Genomic DNA, 12,603 nt, shown 5'->3' on the forward strand with positions numbered 1-12,603 from the left:
CTCCCTGGTGGGAGTGCATGCTTTACAGATACACAACATCACTCCCCCGCCAAAGTCAAAGTGAAAACTATTTACAAGGGAGCCTTTCTTTCCCTGGTGGTCCGCCTCGGTACAAATGTCTGTTCTGGTGTGTTGGCTGTGCCCTCGCTGGGCTGGCATGTTGTTGGCCCTGCAGGGCTGCTGGGTGAGCCTGGCCTTGCTGGGCTGTTGGGCATGATGGGTTCGATTTCCTGGTCCGGCATGGTGTCGTTGATCCTTTGGGTGTGTGTTGTGGGCTCAAAAAAGGTGGTGTCTGCTGTGGGTTGTTCAGGGCAGTCTGTGAACCGCAACCTCGTTTGGTCCAGGTGCTTTCTGCAAATTTGTCCATTGTCTAGTTTGACTACAAACACCCTATTCCCTTCTTTAGCTATCACCGTGCCCGTGATCCACTTGGGACCATGTCCATAGTTTAGCACATACACAGGGTCATTCAGATCAATTTCCCGTGACACAGTGGTGCGACCATCGTTTACATTTTGTTGCTGCCGCCTGCTCTCTACCTGATCATGCAGGTTGGGGTGGACCAGCGAGAGTCTGGTTTTAAGTGTCCTTTTCATGAGTAGCTCAGCCGGGAGTACCCCTGTGAGCGAGTGGGGTCTCGTGCGGTAGCTGAGCAGTTCTCGGGACAGGCAGATTTGGAGTGAGCCTTCTGTGACTCGTTTAAGGCTCTGTTTGATGGTTTGTACTGCCCGCTCTGCCTGCCCATTGGAGGCTGGTTTAAACAGGGCCGAGGTGACATGTTTGATCCCATTGTGGGTCATGAATTCTTTAAATTCGGCACTGGTGAAACATGACCCATTGTCACTGACCAGTATGTCAGGCAGGCCGTGGGTGGCAAACATGGCCCTCAGGCTTTCAATGGTGGCGGTGGCGGTGCTTCCTGACATTATTTCACATTCAATCCATGTTGAAAAAGCATCCACCACCACCAGAAACATTTTACTGAGAAACGGACCCACATAGTCGACATGGATCCTCGACCATGGTCTGGAGGGTCAGGACCACAAACTTAGTGGTGCCTCTCTGGGCGCGTTGCTCAATTGAGCACACACGCTGCATTGCCGTACACAGGAATCTAAGTCAGAGTCGATACCGGGCCACCACACGTGGGATCTGGCTATCGCTTTTATCATCACTATACCCGGGTATGTGCTGTGGAGATCCGAGATGAACGTCTCCCTGCCTTTTTTGGGTAGCACTATGCGGTTACCCCACAACAGGCAGTCTGCCTGAATGGACAGCTCATCCTTTCGCCGCTGGAACAGCTTGATTAGCTCTTGTATTTCAACGGGGATGCTGGCCCAACTCCCATGCAGTTTTTTACTAGGGACAGCAGAGGATCTTGGCTGGTCCAAGTCCTAATCTGGCGGGCCGTGACAGGTGATTTATCATTTTCAAACGCTTCCATGACCATCAACAACAAGTTTGCAGGCTGCGCCATTTCCACCCCCGTGGTGGGCAATGGTAGCCGACTGAGAGCATCCGCACAGTTCTCGGTGCCTGGCCTGTGGCGGATGGTATAGTTATACGCTGATCCAAGTGCCGTCTATCTACATCCTGGCATTGCCATGATGAATGCAGTCCTCTTGGTCTTCATTGTATCTATTGTGTTCTGAACACAGATGAGGCTGCACACAGGGAGGTTAAAGTAACAGTGACCTCAGTCTTTAATAAGACACTCCAGAGTGAGGAACAGGTCTTAGGGGCCGGCTTATATACAGTGCTCCCAAGGGATGCTGGGATCCCTTGGGACTTCAGGGGATGCGCTCCCTGGTGGCGGAACATGGGAGTGCATGCTTTACAGATACACAACAGCTTTGTTTCAACATTTTTTAATTACCGTTTTGTGCAAGTATCATGAACACTTTGCAAAAGGATAATGTAAAATTTATGATGTGCTGTTTCTCTAGTAACATGGTGCTATGCTTAAAGGATAAGTACACGCTACTGAATTGGCCGACAGTCTTCAGTAAGGGAGAATTTTCAAAAATAATCACGCACTGATTTAAAATTGGTACAGTTGTACACTTATTTACGTAGCACCAATGGGCGGTGAGTCAGTGGGGATGACTACACAGTGCTCAGTTCCATTCGCAGTTAATGAAGCAGTCCGTGCCCGCATGCAGCAAAACCTGGACAACATTCAGGTTTGGGCTAATGAGTGGCATTAACATTCGCGCCACACAAGTGCCAGGCAACGACCAACTCCAACAAGAGAGTCTAACCACCTCTCCATGACACTTACCATCGCCGAATCCCATACCATCAACATCCTGGGGGTCACCATTGACCAGAAACTTAACTGGACCAGCCACATAAATACAGTGGCAACAAGAGCGGGTCAGAGGCTGGGTATTCTGCGGCGAGTGTCTCACCTCCTGACTCCCCAAAGCCTTTCCATCATCTACAAGGCACAAGTCAGGAGTGTGATGGAACACTCTCCACTTGACTGGATGAGTGCAGCTCCAACAACACTCAAGAAGCTCGACACCATCCAGGACAAAGCTACTCATTATATTCCAATCTGCAAAGTGAATTCCTTTTGCCTTTTGACGCCCAACATGATGGGATCCATTTCAAGTTTGCCACCATTTTGTGCCTCTTGTACCGTCACACTGTGCTTAGGCTCATCAATGTCTGTATCCTGGGCCCACAGAAGGAACGTCACAACACCTGCTGGAAAACCTTGGTCGTCCCGACACATCAACTACCACGAGTAAGGGGCAAAAACCTTTTCGGAGTTTCCTGCTAAATATTTTCTTGGGTTCAGCATCACGAGGCACTCCCATTACCAGACCTCAAGACCCCTTCGAGCTGGACATCGTCCAATCTTTTTGATTCGGACTGAGATGAGGAGGAATTTCTTCTCTGAGGGTGGTGAATCTTTAGAATTCTCTGCCCCAGCCTGTGGAGGCTCAGTCGTTGAGTATATTCAAGGCTGTGATGGATAGATTTTTGGAATCTGGGGATCGGGCGGGGAAAGTGGAGTTGAGGTCGAAGATCAGCCATGATCCTATTGAGTGTGTGAGAAATGGACTGACACGTGGAACAGCTGCGGGACACGGATAGTTAATCGCACGCTCCTGGCTGAGGCCGAAATTCTAATAATGAACAGAAATGTCAATGGGACGTGGGTCACCACCCACGCAGAATGAGACAGCACCAAGTACTTCCCGACAGACAATTATCAGGGTCAAAGTTGTAGTTGGAGAGTTCTGCTGACAGGATGAAGGGGAAAAGGCGCCAACATGGCTAACTCAGCAAGGGGCCAAACAGAATATTCAGAAAGAGCGATCAACCCTTGGTACTACCAGAATATCTGTATTTGTAAGTGAAATTGAAATTATGTTGACATATTACAAAGTACTGGATGGTTGGCCATTAAAGTGTTTTATCAGCATGCTGGCATGCACATACTCACGCCTGAGGAAAAGAATGTTCGAAGATAAGGCCCTCAAATCTGCCAACAAGCTCATGGTCTACAGGGCTGCAGTGATACCCGCCCTCCTGTATGGCTCAGAGACGTGGACCATTTACAGTAGACACCTCAAGTCGCTGGAGAAATACCACCAATGATGTTTCCGCAAGATCCTGCAAATCCCCTGGGAGGACAGACGCACCAGCGTTAGCGTCCTCGATCAGGCCAACATCTCCAGCATCGAAGCACTGACCACACTCGCCCAGCTCCGTTGGGCGGGCCACATTGTTCGCATGCCAGACACAAGACTCCCAAAGCAAGCGCTCTACTCGGAACTCCTACATGGCAAGCGAGCCCAAGGTGGGCAGAGGAAACGTTTCAAGGACACCCTCAAAGCCTCCATGATAAAATACAACATCCCCACCAACATCTGGGAGTCCCTGGCCAAAGACCGCCCTAAGTGGAAGAAGAGCATCCGGGAGGGCGCTGAGCATCTCGAGTCTCGTCGCCGAGAGCATGCAGAAATCAAGCGCAGGCAGCGGAAGGAGCGTGCGGCAAACCTGTCCCACCCACCCTCTCCTTCAACCACTGTCTGTCCCACCTGTGACAGAGACTGTAATTCCCGTATTAGACTGTTCAGCCACCTGAGAACTCACTTTTAGAGTGGAAGCAAGTCTTCCTCGATTCCGAGGGACTGCCTATGATGGTAATGACATGTACATGATTGAGGAAAAATCTGCTAGATTGTATTGCAATTGTAGATTAAAATACCCATGAAAGTGCAAATTACATCAACATAGCAGACTGACTTACATATTAGTGCAGTGTAGTTTTGGAGAAGAAGGGATGGGATTTGGCCAATCGGACCCAGAGCACATAGAATCAACACCGCCTGACTGCTTGGTGGCGATTGTATGTATAAGTTAACGAATATCATGTAAAACCATAGGTTTTTATTTGAGCGCAGTTAATGAAGAAGTACTGATCAATTGCTCATAACGTTAGAGTTGGTTCAGATTTGACCTTGTCAGAGTATTCTTCAATAAGTCTCAGGGTCTGAACTCCTTTGTGAGAGGGCAAACTCTTACAAATGGCGGAGCAGGTTCAAGGGGCCGTATGTCCTACTCCTGCTCTAAATTCTTATGTTCCTGTAATCTCTCGGAAATGCTAGCGAGGGATTGCAACAAAGAGCCCTTACTCTGTACACTGGCTACTTGTGTGCTTTATCATCTCAGGCAGTCCCTCGAAATCGAGGAAGACTTGCTTCCACTCTAAAAGTGAGTTCTCAGGTGACTGAACAGTCCAATACGGGAATTACAGTCTCTGTCACAGGTGGGACAGACAGTGGTTGAAGGAAAGGGTGGGTGGGGAGTCTGGTTTGCCGCATGCTCCTTCCGCTGCCTGCGCTTGTTTTCTGCATGCTCTCACAGAAACATAGAAACATAGGAAATAGGTGCAGGAGTAGGTCATTTGGCCCTTCGAGTCTGCACCACCATTCAATAAGATCATGGCTGATCATTCCCTCAGTACCCCTTTCCCACTTTCTCTCCATACCCCTTGATCCATTTAGCCATAAGGGCCATATCTAACTCTCTCTTGAACATATCCAATGAACTGGCATCAACAACTCTCTGCGGCAGGGAATTCCACAGGTTAACAACTCTCTGAGTGAAGAAGTTTCTCCTCATCTCAGTCCTAAATGGCCTACCCCTTATCCTAACACTGTGTCCTCTGGTTCTGGACTTCCCCAACGTCGGGAACATTCTTCTCGCATCTAACCTGTCCTGTCCCGTCAGAATCTTATACGTTTCTATGAGATCCCCTCTCATCCTTCTAAACTCCAACGTATAAAGGCCCAGTCGATCCAGTCTCTCCTTATATGTCAGTCCTGCCATCCCTGGAATCAGTCTGGTGAACCTTCGCTGCACTCGCTCAATAGCAAAAACGTCCTTCCTCAGATTGGGAGACCAAAACTGAACACAAAATTCCAGGTAAGGTCTCACCAAGGCCCTGTACAACTTCAGTAAGACCTCTCTGCTCCTATACTCAAATCCCCTTGCTATGAAGGCCAACATACCATTTGCCTTCTTCACCTCCTGCTGTACCTGCATGCCAACTTTCAATGACTGATGAGCCATGACACCCAGGTCTCGTTGCACCTCCCCTTTTCCTAATCTGCCACCATTCAGATAATATTCTGCCTTTGTGTTTTTGCCCCCAAAGTGGATAACCTCACATTTATCCACATTATACTGCATCTGCCATGCATTTGCCCACTCACCTAATCTGTCCAAGTCACCCTCCAGCCTGTTAGCGTCCTCATCACAGCTCACACCTCCACCCTGTTTAATGTCATCTGCAAACTTGGAGATATTCCACTCAATTCCTTCATCCAAATCATTCATGTATATTGTAAAGAGCTGGGGTCCCAGCACTGAGTCCTGCATCACTCCACTAGTCACTGCCGGCCATTCTGAAAAGGACCCATTTATCCCGACTCTCTGCTTCCTTTCTGCCAACCAGTTCTCTATCCACGTCAGTACATTACCCCCAATACCATGTGCTTTGATTGTGCACACCAATCTCTTGGTGGGACCTTGTCAAAAGCCTTTTGAAAGTCCAAATACACCACATCCACTGGTTCTCCCTTGTCCACTCTGCTAATTACATCCTCAAAAAACTCCAGAAGATTCGTCAAGCATGATTTCCCTTTCATAAATCCACGTTGACTTGGACCCTCCTCTCACTGCTTTCCAAATATGCTGCTATTTCATCCTTAATGATTGATTCCAACATTTTCCCCACTACTACTGATGTCTCGGCGACGAGACTCGAGGTGCTCTGCGCCCTCCCTAATGCACTTCCTCCACTTAGGGTGGTCTTTGGCCAGGGACTCCCAGGTGTCGGTGGGAATGTTGCACTTTATCAAGGAGGCTTTGAGGTTGTCCTTGAAACGTTTCCTCTGCCCCCCTGGGGTTCGCTTGCCGTGTCGGAGTTCCGAGTAGAGCGCTTGCTTTGTTTGGTTAGTACATGTGCAACAAAGCTATTCTCCAGTCTCTGCAAGTGGACTCAACAGACACTCTCAGTCTGAGACTGGCTCTAAACCAACTGATGGTTTTATTAAACTACATCAAATAAATGAACAGTGTACATTATTAACAGTGCATCCTACACGTCACTGTCCAATGTCCACCTTAAATGATTAAATAAAGGCGGCAAACACCTTACATCCTTATACATAGACCTTAAAACGAATCTTACTGCATATTCCAACTGACTGGATCAACTGGGCTTGTATTCACTGGAGTTCAGAAGAATGAGAGGGGATCTCATAGAAACGTTTAAAATTCTGACGGGATTGGACAGGTTAGATGCAGGAAGAACGTTCCCAATGTTGGGGAAGTCCAGAACCAGGGGTCACAGTCTAAGGATAAGGGGTAAGCCATTTAGGACCGAGATGAGGAGAAACTTCTTCACCCAGAGAGTGATGAACCTGTGGAATTCTCTACCACAGAAAGTTGTTGAGGCCAATTCACTAAATATATTCAAAAAGGAGTTAGATGTAGTCCTTACTACTAGGGGGATCAAGGGGTATGGTGAGAAAGCAGGAATGGGGTACTGAAGTTGCATGTTCAGCCATGAACTCATTGAATGGCGGTGCAGGCTAGAAGGGCCGAATGGCCTACTCCTGCACCTATTTTCTATGTTTCTATGACCCAACCACTTTTCAAAGTCCTCTAGATTCAGGAATTGTGCCTTTGCAATGGAGGGACAATTAATGGAATCTATCATCTGAGACTGAGTGACTGAGCACTTGCCTAAGTGTCAGCTGGTGGAAGAGTGTGGGCATGGGTTTGTGATGCATAGATCATTTCCGACTACTCCAGGTTAATTATTTTGAGTAGGTCATTAACATGGCAGAGAGGGGGAGGGTCTATGAATTATAATAAAGAAAAAGATAGATTTGCATTTCTATAGCACCTTTCATAACCTCAGGACGTCTCAAAGTACTTTATGGCCAATGAAGTACTTTTGGAGTGTAGTCACTGTTATAATGCAGGAAATGCAGCAGCCAATTTGCGCACAGCAAGCTCCCACAAACAGCAATGTGATAATGACCAGATCATCTGTTTTTGTTATGTTGATTGAGGGATAAATATTGGCCCCAGGACACCAGGGATAACTCCCCTGCTCTTCTTTGAAATAGTGCCATGGGATCTTTTACATCCACCTAGGGCCTCGGTTTATCGTCTCATCCAAAAAAACGGCACCTCCGAACTTGTCAAACGCTTTCAGGCAGTCCATATAGAGTCAGCTGTGGGCAGCACTCTTGCCTCTGAGTCGGAAGGTTGTGGGTTCAAGTCCTGCTCCAGGAGCTTGAGCACATAAATCTAGGCTGACACTCTCAGTGCAGTACTGAGGGAGTGCCGCACTGTCGGAGGTGCCGTCTTTCGGATGAGACGTTAAACTGAGGCCCCGTCTGCTCTCTCAGGTGGACGTAAAAGAACCCATGGCATTATTTGAAGAAGAGCAGGGGAGTTATCCCTGGTGTCCTGGGGCCAATATTCATCCTTCAATCAACATAACAAAAACAGATGATCTGGTCATTATCACATTGCTGTGTGTGGGAGCTTGCTGTGCGCAAATTGGCTGCCGCGTTTCCCACATTGCAACAGTGACTGCACTCCAAAAGCTTCATTGGCTGTAAAGCGCTTTGAGACGTCCGGTCCCTTTTCAGATATTTTTAGAACTAATATCTGAAGTGTTCAAATACAATGTTTAATTCTGAATAATTTTTCCCCTTGGTATTTGCTCGCTGGTGTGTCCTGGAGAGTAGACTTAAATTCCCGGAGACTCCAGGGCGAGCCTGGATGAGTTGGGATGTTTTCCCCCTCTCCCGTTCTCTAATGCTTTGTCTCTCTCTATCTGCCTATCTCTGGTTCCCCTTTCCCGCCCCGCTCTCTCTCTCTCCCTCTCTCTGCACGACCCACACACATCTCCGTACATCTCTCCGTGTCTCTTTTCGGCATTCTCTACAAGGAATGAAAAAAACAGCAAAGTTGTCCTTTTAAATAAGTCTGTGTGACTTTGCTGCGATCCGGTTAAGAGTTGCCACGGCAACTATTGTCGGGTGTAGCTGTCAAGGTTTTCGTGCAGACATGCCCATACAGTCACTTTACCTTATCTTATTCCTGGATATTTTCACTAACCAATCATACTGGGGACTGATCAGTCGGAGAAGGTCACATTTTTCAGTTATTATTTGTGAGAAAGAAATGGGAGAAAAAGCTTTTGTACACAGCGAATGGTTAGGATCTGGAATGCAATTGCCTTGAGACGACTGAGCAGACGGGGCCTGTATTCTCTAGAGTTTAGAAGAATGAGAGGTGATCTAATTGAAATACACAAAATTCTTACAGGGCTTGACAGGGTAGATGCAGGGAGGGTGTTTCCCCCGGGCTGGGGAGTCTAGAACCAGGGGTCACTGTCTCAGGATAAGGGGTTGGCCATTTAGGACTGAGATGAGGAGAAATATCTTCACTCAGAGGGTGGTGAATCTTTGGAATTCTCTGCCCCGGCGGGCTGTGGAGGCTCAGTCGTTGAGTATACTCAAGGCAGAGATTTTTGAATATGGCAGGAATCAAGCGATATGGGGATCGGGCGGGAAAGTGGAGTTGAGGTCGAAGATCAGCCATGATCTTATTGAATGGCGGAGCAGGCTCGAGGGGCCGAATGGCCAACTCCTGCTCCTATTTCTTATGTTCTTACGCCTGAGAAGGTGATGGAGGCAGATTCAATCGTAGCTTTCAAAAGGGAATTGGATAAGGACCTGAAGGAAAAAAATTTGTCCTGCTGTTCTCTCAGATTTCCAGACTGCTTTCCAGCACATCACCCCGCTGCCCCCCTCTCCCCACCCTCCGCCCCCCCCACGTCTTTCGGATGAGACGTTAAACCGAGGCCCCATTTACCCTCTCAGGCGGACGTACAAGATTCCGCGGCCACTATTTCGAAGAAGAGCAGGGGAGTTAATCCCGGTGGCCTGGGGCCAATGTTTATCACTCACTCAACATAACAAAAAAAAAGATTATCTGGGTCATTATCACATTGCTGTTTATGGGAGCTTGCTGTGCGCAAATTGGCTGCCGCGCTTCCTGCATTACAACAGCGACTACACTCCAAAAGTACTTCACTGGCTGTAAAGCGCCTTTGAGATGTCCAGTGGTCGTGAAAGGCGCTATAGAAATGCAGGTCTTTCTTTTCTTCGAAATGAACTTTACAAATTACCTCCCAATGGATGAGAGCCATTGGGACCAAAGATCGCATTTCATAATCAGACATTTTCTGTATCCTGAACAGTTTTTCTCCCTGCCAGCTCTTGATCATTTTCTTCTGTAAACCCCGACATAAAAATGCATCAGGAGAACAGACAAGAGTCAATCACTTTGCTTCAGACTGTACTTTATATTCACGTCTCATTTGCCTGCCGTGCTTTCCCCGTTCCACTTTCATTCCTTGAGTTATTCACTGCCATTGTAAAAAGGGTAACGGAGATAATTCCACATGTTCGATCATTGAGTTAGGAAGGGGAAATCTATTCTCACAGCAAAGGAATAGCAAGGTTGAAAATAATGTCTGGGACCCGTGGATGGCTATCTACAGCTGACTGTGCTCAGTTCTGACGAAGGGTCAGCGACCTGAAACATTAACTCTGTTTCTCTCTCCACAGATGCTGCCTGACCCGCTGAGATTTTCAGCATTCTCTGTTTTTAAAAATGTCTGTGTTATGCTTGGCAAAGGCGAGCTTGACACTGACCTTGGCTGCAAAAATGAAGTACAAAGTTCAACGTCCCAGCATTGATCACCATGTTCTGAAAATCACGAAACAGAACCAAATGTATTCAAGAAAGATATGGGCCCGAAATTGGTCAAAGCCAAGGCCCAAGTGCCGCCCAATGGACCGCCGATGGCCACCGAGAGACCAGGCGGTACTTTGCCGGGAAGATCCCTCTAAAAGGTACCGCCCGGCGGTCAAGTAACGGCTTACGCCGTCAATCTGGGCGGCAGCGGGCGGGAGCTCTCAATCTCGGCGGCAAATGCGATTGCTGCCCAAGTGCCGCCGAGGATGGAGTCGGGCCCAGGGCGGGTGGAAGAGCTGGAAATGAAAATCATCACCAAAAAAAAAAACACCGGAAGACCTTCAGCGAAGCCCATACAGGTCAGACACTGTTTAAAAAAAAAATTAAAAGAAGTTCACTAACCTTTTTTTGCAGGTCTTTGTACTTGCCGTCGGGGTGAGACTGGCCTTCACCCAGTGGTCCTTCACACTGCTTCCGCCGGCTCCCGCCTGCACCAATATGGCAGCTCAGCGGGCGGGAGGACACTTGCGTGACTTGGCCACCAGAGGACGCCAGTGGGCGGTTCCCGCCGGCTCACCCCGCCCGCCCGCTCCAGCCCAAGTGGAAACCGAGGGAATTGCGGTGGCAGTGGGCGGTAAGGCCACCAGTTGCGGGGTCATAAACCTTGTCTTTGCGCAGCAATTTACCATGTCCTCAAGATGTCCCAAAGCACCCCTCCAGGGTGAAAACAGAGGCGGCAACAGTGCCGACAATCCAGCCCAAGATGTTTCGGCAGTAATCTTCCCTTCGGCAGTCCCCGGAGTCGAGGAACATTAATATGAGTTGTAAATGGAGTTGTCCATGAGGGTCGCGATGTTCCAGGTCCCGAACTGCACATTGAAGGGTGCTGGAGGTAATATACTGACATGGATAGAGAACTGGTTGGCAGACAGGAAGGAGAGAGTCGAGATAAATGGGTCCTTTTCAGAATGGCAGGCAGTGACTAGTGGAGTGCCGCAGGGCTTAGTGCTGGGACCCCAGCTCTATACAATATACATTAACGATTTGGATGATGGAATTGAGTGTAATATCTCCAAGTTTGCAGATGACACTAAACTGGGTGGCGGTGTGAGCTGTGAGGAGGACGCTAGGAGGCTGCAGGGTGACTTGGACAGGTTAGGTGAGTGGGCAAATGCATGGCAGATGCAGTATAATGTGGATAAATGTGAGGTTGTTTACTTTGGGGACAAAAACGCGAAGACAGAATATTATCTGAATGGCGGCAGATTAGGAAAAGGGGAGGTGCAACGAGACCTGGGTGTCATGGTTCATCAGTCTTTGAAAGCTGGCATACAGGTACAGCAGGCGGTGAAGAAGGCAAATGTTATGTTGGCCTTCATAGCTAGGGGATTTGAATATAGGAGCAGGGAGGTCTTACTGCAGTTGTATAGGGCCTTGGTGAGGCCCCACCTGGAATATTGTATTCAGTTTTGGTCTCCTAATCTGAGGAAGGACGTTCTTGCTATTGAGGGAGTGCAGCGAAGGTTCACCAGACTGATTCCCGGGATGGTAGGACTGACCTATGAGGAGAGACTGGATCAACTGGGCCTTTATACATTGGAGTTTAGAAGGATGAGAGGGGATCTCATAGAAACATATAAGATTCTGACAGGACGGGACAGGTTAGATGCGGGTAGAATGTTCCCGATGTTGGGGAAGTCCAGAACCAGGGGACACAGTCTTAGGATAAGTGGTAGGCCATTTAGGACTGAGATGAGGAGAAATCTCTTCACTCAGAGAGTTGTTAACCTGTGGAATTCCCTGCCGCAGAGAGTTGTTGAGGCCAGTTCATTGGATATCTTCAAGAGGGAGTTAGATATGGCCCTTACGGCTAAGGGGATCAAGGGATATGGAGAGAAAGCAGGAAAAGGGTACTGAGGGAATGATCAGCCATGATCTTATTGAATGGTGGTGCAGGCTTGAAGGGCCAAATGGCCTACTCCTGCACCTATTTTCTATGTAAGATACCTGTCCGTGAATTCTTTTAACGTGGGGTGGCCGTTGCACACCAGCCACCACACGGGCTTGACGGAGCTAGGTCTTGGTCCAGCGGCAAGGGGATCCAAGACGATTGGAGACCTGCTCTGCTGCACGAACCTAGCAATGTTGATTGAGGGATAAACATTGCCCGAGGACACTGTTATATGATTGTTGTTATTTAAATAGATAAAATTCCCTTTTTTTTAATGATTTGGACTTTAGTTTAATAATGGGTGGGGTACTTCACCTTGTTTTGGTTTGATAAAACTG

Source organism: Pristiophorus japonicus, chromosome 2 (genome assembly GCF_044704955.1).
Source record: "Pristiophorus japonicus isolate sPriJap1 chromosome 2, sPriJap1.hap1, whole genome shotgun sequence".
NCBI lineage: Eukaryota > Metazoa > Chordata > Chondrichthyes > Pristiophoridae > Pristiophorus > Pristiophorus japonicus.